The following is a 17,931-nucleotide window of genomic DNA, read 5'->3' on the forward strand; positions in this document are numbered from 1 at the left end:
CAGGTAAATCTCACTCTCTTAGCCCCAAGAGGACCACTAGCGACTAATTCTGAAGTCGTTAGCATACTTGTTAAAGTGCGACTGGCCCTCATGCTGAAAATTCCAGTTCAAATCCCACTTGAAGTGGTTTATAAGCAAAGGGCCTACAGACGTTAGTGTTGTTATAACATATTTTCTTAAACTCGATTTCTGGAGGGCCACAGCTCTGCAACCCTATACAAACACAGCTGATCCAACTAATCAAGGTGTTCAAAACTACTAGAGACTATTAAGCAGGTGTGAGTTGGAGGTGGTTGGAGATAAAATCTGAAAAGCTATGGCCCGCCAGGAATTGAGATTGAGACCTTTGTGTTAGACAAAGTAACACAAATAGTGTTATTTCCCTGCTGAAAAAACTGGAACCAGCCTAGGCTGGTTGGCTGGTTTTAGCTAGATGACCAGTCTGATTTTAGAGGAGTATTGGCCATTTCCAGGCTGGTTTTAGCAATTTCCAGCATGATCTTAGCTGGTCATGCTGGGAAATGACCCGCTAAAACCAGCCTGGTTTCAGCTGGATGTAGCTGGTTTTGCCTGGGCGCCTTGTTAAGCTGGTCAAGCTGGTCATTACCTAGCCTGGAAATTGCTGAAACCAGCTTGGAAATGGCCAAAACCCCTCTAAATCCAGGCTGGTCGATCAGCTAACCAGCTTAGGCTGGTTTAAGCTGTTTATTTCAGCAGGGTTTATTTTGAGGTATTATGGAACTACATTGGGTCTTTGTAATGTGCCATGGTGTATCTTTGAATTGGCTTTGAAAAGAACCATGTTAATACCATATGTAGACCCTCCGGTACTACACTGACCTCACATACATTAATAATGCAAACATGCAGTACAATGGCACATTAAAGTGTGATTGTGTTGCTATCTGAGAGGATCCTTCGGTTTACCATGGTACTACCACCACTATACTTTTAAAGGTCAACACAGCACAGTCTCATACAACCAGTTTCAACAGAGACAAATGAGCCCTGAAAATACATAAACTACCCACTTTCCGTTTACTTCTTACTTTCACACATATTAAAATTATGGCCTACATTTTACACAAATAGGAGGTCATAAATTAAACCGCAGCGGTCAGCTACACAATGAAGTGCTGCCATAGATGTGCTCTTGCCATACACAAACAGTGAACACTCTGGTACACAGTCAGACGTTTTGTTTTTCTTCATAATTGGGCTGTAGAATAAACACGGAGGTTAGGTTGTGGAGCAGAGACGTCAGATAGTTTACGGAGACTTCATTCATGTATGGTCAAGTCTGATTCAGCCAACAGCTAATAAGTACGACGAACATGGTGTCAAATTGTCAGAGACGTCCAGAGCGGTTGGGTTAATGATACACAGTTCTTGATTTGTGCGAGCTGCTAAATAGTTCGGCTGTTTTAATGGCCTTGTTAGCGTGTCAATGAAAGATCAGTATATCAAATGATGTATAACCTGCCATCTTAGTTATGAAGAGCTAGCACCGGCAAGAATAGGGGAAAAACAGTAAATTTAGTTTAAAAGTGCTCTTGGATCAATCTGAATCATAACACATACAGTGGGGGTGCATCCTCTCTCAGCCAGAAAAGATTTAGGTGGACAGTTGTTTGAAACAGGAGAATGCATTCATGAACCTGGAAATTAGCTTGCGCTCTTTGGATAATCTACACCTTTGGGAGGACTGAGAATCTAAAAACACACATATCCTTCTCTCACTCCCATTGACTCTGTCGTATCTCTTGCTTTCCCTCTGGTTTTCCTACACACACAGACACACACTGACACAAACACATTCAGACTTTCTTTATATCTCTCTTTCCATTTGCTCTCCCCCCCTCACCCATTACCATGACCCTTGTTCTTCCCACTTACTTTCTCTCCATTCTCTCTCTGTCTCTCTCCCTCCCTCCTGCTGCTTTTATCAGTGGTCCTGCTCAGTGTCCTACTGTCATGTCTTGATGTGATTTATGTCATGGGCTGTGAAGTTTACTTATCTCCTCCCCATACACACACACACACACACACACACACACATTTTGAGAAGCTGGCTCCCACTTTCTAGGGCTCAGCCAGCCTGTCTCCTCTGCTGCCCAGCACCCAGACCCAGTAGGAGTGAGGGTGCAGGGTGTGTGTGAGAATGTTGATGGCAGCGAGAAGTGTGAAGGACTAACATTTGATGGAGGCTGTTAGTAGAAAACACACTGTCAAAGATAATGATGCACATTCTAGATTGTATCCCTGATCCAATCCTCTCCCACCCTATTCAGGCCTAACTTATTCTGCCTGTTCCCAGTCCTACTCTTACTCTGATTGATTATACTGGGTCCTGACTTGTCCTTTCTTATCCTGCCCTATAATTTGTTATACTGCCCTGTCCTATCCTGGACTATCTTATATTCTGGACTAACCTATCCTTCCCATACCCCACTATGATCTGTCCTATCCTATCCTATCCTATCCTATCCTATCCTATCCAATACTAGCCTGACCTGTTCTGTCCTTTCCTACTCCTGGCCTAATCTATCATTCCCAGTCCTGAGTTATCCTGTCCCTTTTTTACCTGAGTTACCTCCCTCATTTTAAATACTGTTTATATTATTATATAGTATATCTTATATACTGGCCTATACTTTTCCAAACCAACCTTGCTCTGATTTATCCCATCCTATCTTATCCTAATCTATCATGTCTAGTCTTTTCTGTACTTGTCTGTCTTTTTTTTATTGACTGACCCACCATTCTCCCTCCCTAAACCAAACCAATAGTGTTTTCAAAATCACCAATTGACCTGCCAACCCACTTCCCTTAACCCAACAGACAGTTTTCAAAAGCAATCCTGAAAAAAAAAAGTGCTTGCCTGATACTAATACCACGCTTTCAGATTTTACCACATTCTCACCCTGTTATTTACTTGTTTATTTTTTGGCTTCTGTTTTCGTCTTACCTGTTTCTGGAACCGTTCTTTGCCAGACTCAAACAGTGTCATTGTGGTCAGCTCCTCATTGCTTCTCTTCTCTAGTCTGCCGACGAACATGGCGAGCTAACTGGAAAAACTGGTAACAGCTGGAAAGCCGTCTGTACGGAGATAAGTGGTCAGCTGGTAAGCGCCAAAAGGAACAGCATGATACCGCCCCGTAGCATTCGTTTTAAAAACTAAATGCAGCCATATGTACTTCTGGCTACATACACGATCTCCATAAATGTATATAGGGCTAGATTTTCAGAATGAGCCTATGTTGCTAATTTCAATTCATTCTTTGATTTTTTTTTTTTTTAAGTATACAAGGACTTTTATCATATCCTGTCCTATTCTATAGTTTCTTACTAAATCTCTGAACTCCTGTTCTGTCCTATTCAATCTAGTCCTGTCTTGCCAATCTTGGTGCTAATGTTGTCACCCCTCTGGGGACTCAAGATTGGTGTGATGACCAGGTAACACTCAACCCATTGCTCTCTGTCCTGCCTCACACATTACACTTTCCAGTTTTTATCCTGGCTTTTCCAGATAAATCCTATTCCATCATGATGTGACCATGTCTGACTTATCGAATGCCATGCAAAAAGATTTGTACCCTTTTCTTCAGTCCAGTTTAAAGTCTAAATCTTTGCCTTTTGACTTGTTCGTTTCTGTGAGCTGAATCATCTGGCACCAAATATGTAATTTCCTCCATCCAGTGACTTGCACAGGAACTCACATCAAGTCCTGCTCCATTCATGTGTCATTGTTCTGTCTGTAATTTTGAAATACTTTCATCCCAGTGTCTGCTCTGTATGTTTGTAATATTTGTGAGGTGCATATGTGATTTGTGTGTGCGTGTGTGCAGTGGAGAGGTCATCCACATCGCTCGTCTAGATGGCTCTTAGTGCGGACCCTTTGATGTGCTTTTAGAATGGCCATACAGCTCTCTGCTTTACCTCTCGCTTGACAATTGTTTATTAGTTTTGAAACGGCTTTAGTGGACATCAGGCTCTCCGCGATGGCGCGTTTGAGAAGAGGACAACTACAACTCACTCGAATTCCTCCTCCCTAGGAGCAGGACGCAGGACAGTGAGTCACGGAGACCTTTGGAGGGGAAAAGGGGGACTTGGTTGGGAGTTTGAAGGATGGAGGAATGGATGATTGTTTCTGTTGGGGTGAGAGAAAGTTTTAGATGATCGCAGAAGAGCGTAGAAGAGGAAAGAGACGGGAGAAGACCACCCTGGTGTTTAAGAGCTCATTGTGTGTGAGATTTATAGCAATAGTCACTGGTTGTGAGAGGTCTTTGAGAGTCCTCTGGAAGTGCTAAGAGAGTGCTGCATAAACGCTTCAAGAGCATTAGGAAAGTGACATATACCTGGAGGGACAGCATGACAAAGCAGTTTTATAACACTTGTAAAAGGATCATGTAAACATAACGTAAACAAATTTCGAATGTTCACCTTTGTAGCTGTGTTTGAAAGTTGGTCAAGGTTGATTATCTAACAGAACATTTGCATATATGTATATATAATGTATTGACCTTATTCTTTCAAATAAAAGTAGGCATAGTCTTTGGAACTTTTTTGGCTTGAGTCATCTGGTCTCTTTCACTTCCATTGATGTTTAGCTATAAAAAAAAAAAACACACACACACTCCATTATGCTTCTTAATGTTGCAAATCTGCATGTTCTCATTATATAATCTTTATTTTGATCCCAACAGGCACATACCATCATACAACGTTAATATTAGGTTAGATTTAGTTAATGACTTGGGCCAGACAGAATCTGCTGACATTTTTTGCTATTTCTTTGAAAAGTTTAATAAAAAAAAAATCAATTTATGCAGATTTATTATGGAAGAATCATAACTAAAAACTTCATATATGAAATTAAAAAAAATAGCTTTTTAACTTTTATTTAATAATTAGAATACAAATCCATCTAGAGCCACTTATTTGCTAAACAAAGCAAGTCTCTCATATAATATATCTGCTAAAAGACAGAAAATATTACTTTACAAACTTTATTGTAAATAAATCAAATAAAGACTTTCATATTAGTCATTATTATTACAAAATTAGTATTTGTCGAAATTAATAAAAAAACTGAATGAATATAAATGTACACACATTTACACAAGTAAATAAATAGACTCAATGATGGGCCAAAAATTTGCAGATTTCTGCATGTGCAGATTCTGTGTGGGGCTAGTCATGATGTCAGGTGACCAAAGTTCAATATCTAGCCAGCGTCTAATGACAACGTTATTTTGACATCCAATAACGACATCAAATTACGTTAATATATGGTTGATTGTTGGTTGTGTTGGAAAGTGACCAAAATCCAACGTCTGATAGATGCCGTAGTGGTAATGTGCACGCAATGTCAAGGTGTAGCATGATTAGATGTTGATATTGGGTTGATTTTAGGTTGAACATTGATGTTGGGTCCTGACGTCAACCCGATTTTTCATTTCCAAACAAAATCCAACGTCCCCATAACATTGGGGTATGTTGGGGTACAATGACGTCATGTTGACATCCCGTGCCTGCAAATATTCATCTCACAGAAATAGTTTTAGAGAATATAGTTTAACCATTCACTCCCATTTATTATTCCTAGCCATTTTCCCATCAACCACTAAATCTGAAGTTGTAACTCAATCACAGAAAATAGATTACTTCTGCATTGCAAAATAAGGCTTATAAAACTTATATCTTATACAACTTCTTACAGTTATTTAAAAAAAAAACGTCTTTAAAGTCTTTGCTTTTTCAGTGAAGGACTGCCTTTTTAACATAGATTAATTGTTCATTTCATTGTAAGACTAATAATGTGTGCTGGCTAAAAGTATGGTACAGTACACTCTCAGAAATAAATGTACAGGAGCTTTCACTGGAGCAGTACCTTTTTAAAAGGTACATATTTGTACCCAAAGAGTCCACAGTGTTACCTCAAAGGTGCATATTATTGCCCAAATGTACCTAAAAAAAGTATCTTTACGGTACCGTTGGGGACCCTCCAGGTACAAATTTGTACCTTTTGAAAAGGTTCTGCCCCAGTGACAGCTCCTGTACCTTTATTTCCGAGAGTTTAAATATTGGTTTCATTCATACTTTAAAACAAGATTGATCAAAATATACACTAAAGTTTTTTTTTCAGAAGTATTTGTTTCATGTTTTTTTTTAAGAAAATTATTCTGTTCAAGGCGAAAAATAAATAAATAAATAACTGCTTTCCTATTGTATGTAGTTTTAAATGAAATTATTACTCCAGTCATTATTGCTTTTATCACTATTACCATTAATAATAATATTATTATTAATAATGATAGTAACAATAATAATAGTTATATTAGTAATAAAAATAATAATTAATATTAGAGTTATTTCTGAAGTATCTTGCGACTCTCAAGACTAGAGTAATGAAGCTGAAAATTCATCCTTAAATCACTGGAATAATAAGTGATTTAAGGAATAATATAATAATAAAGTATTATACTTTTGAACAGTTATTTTATAATGCAGTATCATTTCACAATTTGAAAATTTGTACTCTATTTTTGAATAAATAAATGCAGCCTTGGTGAGTGGGATAAGCTTTTTAAAAAAGGAATTAAACATCGTCAGTGTAAACCAGAAGTTGCTGCAGACTTTTATTTCAGCATGAAGACATATTTCCAATTGAAACAGAAAACTATTTTCCCCAAGCGGTCAAACTGACGTCATCAGAGAAGAACTGCCTTTTTTAAGATAGATTAATTGAATTCTTTTCAGTTTCAGACAAACAATGTGTGCCAGCAAAAAGTATGGTAATTTTTGGTTTTATTTATTCTTTAAAATAAGATGAATTTATCCCCCCCAAAAAACACTAATTAGAATTTTTGTCTTGTAAAAAAGATTGTATCCATAACATAGAGTTAGTTAGTTAGTTATTTAGTTAGTTAGTTAGTTAGTTAGTTAGTTAGTTAGTTAGTTAGTTAGTTTGTTTGTTTGTTTGTTTGTTTGTTTGCTGGTATTGTTTCTTTTTTTTTTCAATTTTCAAATTTCTGTTGCTTCAGATGTGTTTGAATTTTACTTTAACTGGATAGTGATGGTATTTACATATGTCATAGTGATGAAGGTAGATAATACGTATATTTGTATAGTTTAATCAATAGGTTTCTGTTTTTTTTTTTTTTTTTAATTGGCTCGTGTATCAGATATACAGCCCAGCATCCCCTTTATCTCTTTTATTTTCTGTAAAATTAAGAACTAGCAAGCAATCACATTCAGTGCCAAAACTAAATACACATTAATGTCATTCTATACACACTTTACTTCTTAAGACTAATAGAGTTCTTGTCTAAAAAATAAATAAATAAATAAAAAATCAGCACAATGCTATTATTAATCAAGTCATTCGCAGTTGCTATTGCTAAAATTATTACTACAAGTCTGTTTTTTTCTTTGTTTTTTCTAAATCAGGAAATCAGTGCGTGACTACATTACAGCTGCTTCCTCCAGACTGCCATAAAACATGTACAAAGACTATATAGTCAATAGTTTGTAACTGTTTACTTCAATATGATGATTTATTAGCTCCAACTGAAGCTTTTTTTATTTTGCGAAGTTGTTTGAGGATTTAATTTATAGTTTGAGCATTTGATTTATCATTTGCGGAGTCGGTTTGAGGGTTTGATTCATCCTTTGCAGTGTCGGTTTGAGCATTTGATTTATAGTTTCAGCATTTGATTTATCATTTGATCTTTTAAGCATTTGAATTTTCATTTAAATTTTGTTAGGAAAAAACTTCCATAAGTAGCTGGCAGCCCTATTCCAAATGGTATTTTAGTGAGTGACTTCTGTAAACCATTGTAAAAATTGTATTATTATAATAATTTTTTGCATTTAACAAAAAAAATATAGGAGAAATTATTAAAGCTGTAAATCGTTAAGATGTTTGAAACAGCCAAACCTTATTCATTTACAAGCACAATTTTTTAAAGTCTTTGTTAGGTCTCATTATCCTCACTGAAGTAGCGTTATTCTCACAGATGAGTGTTATTTCAAGCTCTATTGAACGGTATTTTAAGAGAATCCAGTGAGGTAATATGGCAGATCAGTCTTCCCCTAGATAAACAGTGCTTTATATTGGTTTTAGATTAATAATCCAGATGCAGCTATTTTTCCAGCGCTATAATTTTTCACATCTTTTTCTCAGGAGTCAAAGAGTTACTGAGAGTTCAGTTCATCCGTCTTCTCTCAAATAAAGAGAGACTCCCTGCAAATACGTCTAATCTTCTCTACTGCTCCTTTCATATATGCATCGCTTTCCCCCTCTCTCTCTCCGTGAGACATGATACATTCACTCAATCAGCTCCAAGTCTTATCGCTGTGTATAAAGGGTAAGAAAACACTGGGATGTTTGGTTTCTAATAGGCCTGTGTGGTGTAATTGGCTAATTGCTTTATTTTTTCTCTGAAGGGTTCTGTGTTTTGTCATAGAGGCAGGAGGCCATAAACACATATGAGCATCTCTCTCGGTGTCAAGGCGTCCTGCGTTCTGATTGGCCGCAGACTGCGCTGGCACCTCAGCTGATTGGCCGGACTGAGGATGAATGGCCACTCTGACATCCAATGGGGCCAGCTGAGGGTGAGCCGGGTGAGATATGGGACGCCGCATTCTTGAGCACTAATCAAATCTTATGAGCTTTCACTGATGGGTATGTGTTATGCTTGTTGATTTCCCTTCATTAGTCTTTGTGCACATTTTTGCGCATGTGATCAATCATGCTCACAGACGTCTGTGTAAATATATAATCTAAAAAGAATCTGGGATTTTATATTATTTTTTAATTCTACTAAATCACATGACTGCAGTATTTACTGAATGTTATGATTCCTTTTCGGAATAAAAAATATTTTTCGTATTAGCCAGCACAAATTAGATTTTACTATTATTATGTGTACTTTATACAGTTGCAATCAGAAGTATTAGCCCCCCTGATTACTTTTTTCCCTAATTTCTGTTTAATGGAGAGATTTAGTCAACACATTTCTAAACATAATAGTTTTAATAACTCATTTCTATTATTAGACTTATTTTATCTTTGCCATGATGACAGTAAATATACTAGATATTTTTCAAGACACTTCTGTACAGCTTAAAGTGACATTTAAAGGCTTAACTATCATGTACTATCATGGTAATTAGGCAAGTTATTTTATAATGATGGTTTGATGGTTTGTTAAATACTGTCTTCAATTCTCTGTGTCGATTTGTTTTAAGATGTTCTTATAGAACCCATCATTGTATATTATACGAAACACTTTGTTTTGCTTCAACCTAAGTTCCTCAGACAGTATCATTTGTTTCTTTTTTTTTATCATTTGTTTCAGTATTATTTGTTTCTTTTGAAATGTGTTTACTTTAATTTACCTTCTTATTTAAAGCAGTTTTTTGTTCCATTTACATCATCATATTCGCTTCGTCATGTGCAACAGAATTATTTTTTGGTTCCCAGAATTTCTACAGAAAGTGGCCGTAGGTCCTTTCCATACAAAGCTCCTTTTGACTGGAACAATCTCCCTTCCTTTTTTAGATCAATTAAATCACTTCGTCTTTTTAGGGCCGATTTATTTTCTCTTCTGGAAACAACTTGCGAATGTTATTAAATTTGGCTCCAAATTAAATTAAATGAAATTAAATGTTTATTATTTATTTGCATATCAAATTGTTTGTACTTTTGGTTATAAGTTGTTGCTTATTTAGGCTTCAGATTATGGGAAGTGTTTCAGGTGGAGTGTGCTGCTTGTTTGATTGTTTGTGTGTTTGTTTGTTTGTCTTATCAAGTGTATGTACTTTATGATGTGTTGTACTCTGTTTGATTTGTGAACTTTTAGGGACCCCCTCGAAAATGAGATGATTCATCTCAAGGGGCTATCCCATTCAATAAATTCAATTCTGTAGACTATTGGAAAAATATATAGCCTAAAAGGGCTAATAATTCTGACCTTAAAATGGTATTTAAAAAATTAATAACTGCTTTTATTTTAGCCAAAATAAAACAAATAAGACTTCCTCATGAAAAAAAATATATATTATCAGACATACCGTGAAAGTTTCTTTGCTCTGTTAAACATCATTATGGAAATATTTTAAAAAGAAAAATAATTTCAAAGGTTGTTTAATAATTCTGATTTCAACTGTATATGTATATATAAATGGGTAAAAACAGACTTCTGCCGACAATTATGAAAACGCAATATAAAAATGTGCAGTTTACTGCAATTTCTAGAACATTTTCAACTGAAGAATTACTTGGTATATTGAAATACAGCAGATCAAATGAATTAAATGACACATGTTAAGTGATAAGAAGTGTTTTAGGTAAGCACATTTTTATATTGTGTTTTCATATGTCAGCACAAAACAGTTTTTAATTGAATATATATGAGCAATATCACAGCAGTGATATTAGTAATATCAGTAGCAGTTTGATATGGCTGTATTGGCACTGGTGGGAGGCATGTGTTGGCACGAGGAAGCAGGTCGAGTGCCTTAATGTCCCACCAGTGACAATATACAGCCATATCACACTACTATGAATGTGATGTTGCATTTATACAACAGTTTGATGGCATAATCGTGCATATAAAACAGAAAATTAAACACGATTTTGGCTAGAATAAAAGCAGTTTTTAGTTTTTTAAACAACATTTTAGGTTAAAAATTATTAGCCCCTTTAAGCTCATTTTTTTCGATAGTCTACAGAACAAACATTTACATTTACATTTAGTCATTTAGCAGACGCTTTTATCCAATGCGACTTACAAATGAGGACAAGGAAGCAATTTACACAACCAAGAGCAACAATGTATAAGTGCTATAGGCAAGTTTCAGGTCTGTAAAGTCTAAGAAGGGAAGTATTAGTAGTATTAGTTTTTTTTTTTTTTTTTTTTTTTTTTTGGTACAGTAAGTGTGATATTCAGAGAGGCAATTGCAGATTAGGAAGTGTAGTGGAGACTAAATAGTTGGGTTTTGAGTCGTTTCTTGAAAGTAGCGAGTGACTCTGCTGTTCTGATGCAGTTAGGAAGTTCATTCCACCAACTGGGCAGATTAAGCGTGAGCGTTCGCTATCGTTACAATAACTTAACTAATTACCCTAACCTGCCTAGTTAACCTAATTAACCTAGTTAAGCTTTTAAATGTCACTTTAAGCTGTATAGAAGTGTCTTAAAAAAACATCTAGTAAAATATTATGTCCTGTCATATTAGACATGAATTATTAAAACTATTATGTGTAGAAATGTGTTCTCTCCTTTTACAAATCTTCTCTCCGTTAATTCTGACTTCAACTACAACTACAACTAACTAACTAACTACAACTTCAACTAATTCTGACTTAAACAATTGGTTTGAGTTCAAATTCCTCAACAGAATCAAACACACACGCACACACATTTAGCAGCAAGCTAATAAAGTTTATATTGAGGAGTTTCTGCGGTCAAAGGTCACTCACTGCCCCCATTCAGCCTCCCCTCACCACTCCATCTAATGCTCCAACAGGAGTGCTGAAAATACCCCATGATGGATGCAGATCTGAACATTTACCTCTGTCCTCCCCCTTCTCCAGTCTACCTTTTGCTGCTCATCTGACCATCTCTCGTCATCCCTATTAGTGCAGATGAAGATGGATATGCACAGTCAGTTATTTATAGATGAGGATGGAGCTTGGAGCGTCTCTTGCAATTTTGTTGCCGTCACTCTTTTACTGAAAAGTTCTGGGTGTATTTCACATTGTTATCTGATATTTTTGAACAACTTTTATACACTTATAGCCACTTTATTAGGTACACCTTACTATTACAGGGCTGGACCCCCTTTTGCCTTCAGAACTGTCCTATTCCTTCATAACATAGATTCAACAAGGTTCAACAACTGGAAATATTCCTCAGAGATTTTGGTCCATATTGACATGATAGCATCACACTGTTGCTGCAGATTTGTCGGCTGCACATACATGATGTGAATCTCCCATTCCACCACATCCTAAATGTGCTCTATTGGATTGAGTTCTGGTGACTGTGGAGGCCATTTGAGTATAGTGAATTCAGTGTCATTGTCAAGAAACAAGTCTGGAATGATGCTAAATTCTGACTCTACCATCCGAATGTCGCAGCAGAAGTCGAGACTCGTCAGACCAGGAAACGTTTTTCCAATCTTCTGTTGTCCAATTTTAATGAGCCTGTGCGAATTGTAGCCTCAGTTTCCTGTCATTAGATGACAGGCATGGCTCCTGTTGTGGTCTTCTGCTGCTGTAGCCCATCCACCTCAATATTGGACGTGTTTTGAGTTCAAAGGTGCTCTTCTGCACACCTTGGTTGTAACGAGTGGTTATTTGAGTCACTGTTGCCTTAATGTCAGCTGGAACCAGACTGGCCATTCTCCTCTGACCTCTAGCATTAACAAGGCATTTGCACCTACAGAACTGCCGCTCTCTGGATATTTTCTCTTTTTCGGACCATTCTTTGTAAACCGTAGAGATGGATGTGTGTAAAATTCCAAGATCAGCAGTTTCTGACATACTCTGACCAGCCTGTCTAGAACCATGCCACGTTCAAAGGTTCAAAGGCTACTAGGCTTTATGCATTTGTTTTACTTAAAGGGATAGTTCACCCAAAAATGACAATTCTGTCATCATTCACTCATCCTCCATTTGTTCCAAACCTTGTTTGAGTTTCTTTCTTCTGTCAAACATTAAAGGAGATATTCTGAAAAAGGTTTGGGGAAAGCAGCCATTGATTTTAATAGTATTTTTTGTTCCTCGTTTACCATTCTTCACAATATCTTTGTGTTCAACAGAAGAAACCAGAGAAATCATAAATGTTTAGAACCATTAAGAACTTTTTAATATTTTTTCGTACTTTAAAAAATGAGTTAAAGGGTTCATAGATATGCTTGATGCTAATAGCAAGTTTGGCATGCTGTCTCCGGAAAGAACCCTGGGCTCAGAGATAATTCAGATCAAGGGCACACTCACACTATGCTAATCGAACTGTTCCCAGTCACATTTCCCGGTTCGTTTGAGAAGTAAGTGCTTTGAATCGGCCACAGGCACAATTCAGTTGACTGGCCCTGGCCTGGTTGAAAAAGGTGTGCCAGAGCGCAGTTCACTTGGTCTTTGGGGTGGTACGCTTTTAGTGTGAGTGCAAAGCGGGCCTGAGCCCGAAACTGAAACTGAGGCCCCGTTTACACTAATGCATTTTCGTTTTAGAACGCATAAGTTTTGCTATGGTTACGCCATCCATCCACACTACGCCGGAGTTTTCGAGTGCCTCATACGGAGTGTTTTTGAAACGCTGGAGAGGCCATTTTCATTCTAAAACAATGCTGCTCCGCCTGAGTGTGGATGGAGGAAAACAGAAACATCTGAAAACGGAGGTGGGGCTGCCGACATTCGCCTCTCTCATTGGGGCTTTTCCTCAATATTAAGTAGCCTAACGTTACAGTTCAATCCTGCATCCTCTTCTCGTAAGTTCAGACTTCACAAGTTTGATCAAGGCTGCAGTCTCCCCCTCCTCAGTTTGATATGGAAAGCAGACTACCAAGGACACGGGTAAATCTTCAAAGGGAACAGTGCACTTTATAACTTCATTCACATTCACCCTGCCTATGTTGTTTCACTTTCTCAACAACAAAATGAAAACAAGGTTTAAAGAACTGCCTATTTTCATTTTGATATTAGCAACTTAACATACAGCAGAAATGTTGAGGCGTTGCGCTGCATTAATGAGCGTCATCTTCACTGTGTGGATATTTATAACAAAACGGAGCCTATAACATCACTGCCTCCTTTCATTTTCAGTGAAAATACTCAACACACCCTCTCTTTTTTCTGAATATCAGTTTTAATAATCGATAATGGCCATTATAAAAGTATAACATACAATAAGTTTATACATTATAGGCAATGTTAAAGGCAAGCGATCAGTCAATATACAGAATGTACGTGGTTACATTAATTATTAACTCATCTTTGCGCTTAGCAAAACACGTTACCTGTGAACAAGTAATCGATTCCAAAGACCAAAGTCGAGGAATATGTTGTTAGATATAGACAACAAGATGAATGAAGTATCCCGTTTAATAAATATAGTGAGATTAGATCCAGCGGGAGATGCTTGGTGAGCTGTCCGACTAACAGAGCTCTCATCTGGGTAGATAGGCTGCAGCGCTTGCCCGAGATTGTGTGTGTGGTCACGTGATGTGCGTTTTGGTGTGGATGGAGAGACGTTCAGAAACGCTGGGTGAAACGCTAGTGTGGGCGCGGATCGTTTTTATTCTAAAATGCCGTTTAAAAACTAAAACGCATAGTGTAAACGAGCCTGAGATGTAACTTTTAAGGGACTGTTTCATATGGATTTATTAATCATTGTTACTGTCGTAGTTTATTAAAAACGCAAACCCCTCACTGCACAACAGTTGCACCTTCAGCAAACCTCTTAATTCCTGCAGCACGAGGACTTTTATAACTATTTATGAGCGTCAAAAGTGGCTGATCTGTTCTGCAAATTATGTGTCTGTGTCACTGCATATCAAACAACTAAAACGATATAACTAAAGAAATCACTGTGCTGAGCGAGAGAGCTTCTTTTCTGTTAAACTGACCAGCACATCATAGGTGACGTAAGCGTGCTTTGGCTCGGATGCAATGTGAGTGCATGCCGTTGTGGCAAAGGGGAGGGGGGACAAGCAGGCTTCGGCACTGTTAAAGGCAGCTGTACAAGTGAGTATGCCCCAAGGCTCCCACCTGGTCAATAAGCATAAGAACATCCGAGATCAGGAAGGTCTCGAGAGCTCCCCCTGTTAAAGGGTAGAAAAGGAGGAGGTGGGGTGGAAAAGGAGGAGATGGGGTGGAAGGGGGGATTCTTCCAAAATGAAGAGAAGGCAGTAGGGCAGAATTGGTCTATTTAATGTCAATCTTACGGGATTATTATTGATCATGGATGAGAGGCCAACCATGATCAATCATATCACACGCTCCTCGCAAAATTACTTTGTAAAGCTTCACTTGTCCTTTTAAACTGTGGTGGTTCATTTATGAACAAGCTTATTCTTTTTTTGTTAACTTGCCAAGTTTTACATTTTGATTTTACTCAGTTTTAAATACCAGTGTATTGTATTTGGTATTTTTTTGTTTCACCCATTTACACACTAGGTACCATTATCAGTAAGTAAAAATACGTTTATACGCTGTTTAATTTAGTTATGCAATGTGCTTTATTGTATGCTTTATTTTATACATATTTTATTCTGCACCAATGCTTTTAATTGATAAAAAGTCACACTTATTTACATTTACTTGTTTACTTGTACATTCATATCACAAAAAAATAAGTAAATAAATACATAAATAATTAATCCAATAAATAACACTGAAGCCTGAACTGGGAAATAAACTTCTGTAGTAACAATTTACATTCAGAAAGTGCTACCAAATCTGACATATTATAGAGAAACAACAAGTAATGCTTTGAATCAAAAAGTAGTAAAACTGAAATACTGTAGTATTTACTGTATAATCATCCCAAGCATATCCCAGTGCTCCAATTAACATTTACACTTAAACATCTTTAGGTTTAGCAAGAAACACACACACACACACACACACACACACATTTAGTCCTGAGACACTGTGTCTGTGTATTTGTCATGTGTGTAGACACTCATCCTGGGACACAGGAATCAGGAGGGGGTGTTTTTGTACTCTGTTTTAGTCGACTTCCTCTTTGTGCCACAGAACTTCCTGTGTCTGTTCTGGGACAGGAGATCTACCAGTGCCTCCCACCTCTGAGTCGAAACCAGCGTGTGCCCTTCTGAACATCATGCTGGACTGTGAGTTATTAGCACCTACAGCACTCAACATTCAGTCTGTCTACACACTGCAGCCACTGAGACTGCTGGAGTGTTTGGCTATAGGGTGTTTCTGTTACACATCTGCCCACTTAGGAGTGTTCAATAGGTTTTCTGTGCATTGCAAAATGGGCAAACAATATCTCAGTGACACAATTCAAGACACAAAAAAAGAGTTTGTTTTCATCTATTTTGTTTTTCTTTTTTTAATGCTGACTACCATATAAAACTCAAGATATTTAACTAGGATAATAAGAAATAGATTAATACAAGTATTGATTTATTAGGTCCATTTGTGATAGTTTTATTACATTACTTATGTATTGATAATATTTTATAATATATATTTAGCAATGTAATATATTTAAACATATTGGTTGAAACATTTATTAGGTGTGTGCATTAACATGTATTCTGGATGTAAAATGCCATGTGGGAGAGGGGTCTGGCTGCAGACCTGGTGCAGTGCAATCTGGGCTGCATCTAATGCTTTTTAATGGGCTCACCAAACCCCACCCCTAACCCTACCCGTCACTGTGACGTCACTAGCTCCATTTGAGTGCATTGTGTCTGACATTGCATCGCTGAGTGATGCAGTCTCAGCTTGCATTATAAAGGTTGCATCCAGATACATTAACTATATTTAACCAATAAATTAAAATCTTAAAAATGTCACCTGACATATCCATTAACCAATAAAACTAAATTATAGTTGCCATTTGCTTTACTTAATTAGTAACACTTTACAATAAGGTTCATTAGTTAATGCATTTACTAACATGAACTAATCATGAACAACACGTGTACAGAATTTATTAATCATAATTGAACATTTACTAATGCATTATTAACATTCAAGTCCATGCTTGTTAACATTAGTTAATGCACCATGAGGTAACAATGAACAACTGTATTTTCATTAACTAACTTTTATTCACATGAATATATACTGTAGTAAATGTATTGTTCGATGTTTATTCATGTTAGTAAATGCATTAATTAACATTAACTAATGAACCTTATTGTAAAGTGTAACCACATAATTAGAAAACAGAAACTAAATAAGACATCAGCACAAAACAGCTTAAGACATGCTATGAAGGCCAGATGGTGTGTTCATTTTTAACTATAAAATCTATAAAAATCAGAACCCAAAAAAACAACCCGGGCTCATTGTGGAAAGGTAGCCCCGCGGACGTTTCTGCGGACTGAGATTTACGTTCCGGGAGGTACATATTCGAGCGTTTTTTGTTTTTGCGGATCCGCGAGAGGCCGCTGTGCGTGCTTTTTCGCGTCTCGGGCGCCTCATGGGAGTGCGCGCCGTTCGCGCCCGCGCTGTTCTCCCGCGAAAAGCCGCCGGATCGGCCGACCCTGCCGCCCTCCTTATCCTCCTCTTCCTCCTCCTCCTCCTTCTTCCCTAAACCCAAGCGACGGTTTGCAAAAGCTGTCCAGAAAAAAAAAAAAAGCAAAAGCCCTCGTCTTTAATTTCGACCGCGTTTTCGGATCCCGCCGCGTTCTCGCCCTTATTTTTCGGATTCTGTTTTTCATCTTACTTGATTTCCGGAACCGCTGTTCCCCGGACTCGATCCCGGTCATCGTCCCCGCGGCCGGCTCCTCCTCCTCCGGGGCCTCCGCTCCGCCGACGCAACACTGTGAGCCAAGCGGATAAACTGGCTGCATTGGGAAAGCCCTCCACTCGGAAGCGAGCCTTCGGCCGGCGATCGCGAAGAGGAGGAGCGGAGCGGCGCCACACCGCCCCGCAGCGTTCGCTCGAAAAAAACTAAACGCGGCCTTACGTACCTCCGGCCACGTAAATCGCGGCCTCTAGAAACGTCCGCGGGGCTATGTTTCCAGAATGAGCTTGGGTAGAAAAAAATGTACAGTATTGTTCATTGTAGGTTTTCTAAACATTATTTTTTTTCCACATTTTAGTAAAACAATAACTCAAAAACAAAAAAATCTGTATGACAAAGTCCGTTTATGGGATACATATTTCCTGTGTAGCTGTTAATGGTGTTCAGTAATATGAGGCAGTGCAAGTTTTTATGG

General features: G+C 37.7%; 1 long non-coding RNA gene across 1 annotated transcript in view; it reads left to right on the top strand.

Moving 5' to 3' along the window:
* The window catches only part of LOC147831219 (uncharacterized), a 39,632-nt gene extending 23,768 nt beyond the window's left edge, over window positions 1-15,864 (top strand). Inside the window, exons 4-5 of the long non-coding RNA XR_015523170.1 lie at window positions 8,452-8,619; window positions 15,770-15,864. This is a non-coding gene — a long non-coding RNA (uncharacterized LOC147831219). The remainder of the gene's footprint in view (window positions 1-8,451; window positions 8,620-15,769) is intronic.
* The last annotated feature ends 2,067 nt before the right edge of the window (window positions 15,865-17,931 follow it).

Source organism: Danio rerio, chromosome 23 (genome assembly GCF_052040795.2).
Source record: "Danio rerio strain M-AB ecotype USA chromosome 23, GRCz13ab, whole genome shotgun sequence".
Lineage (NCBI taxonomy): Eukaryota > Metazoa > Chordata > Actinopteri > Cypriniformes > Danionidae > Danio > Danio rerio.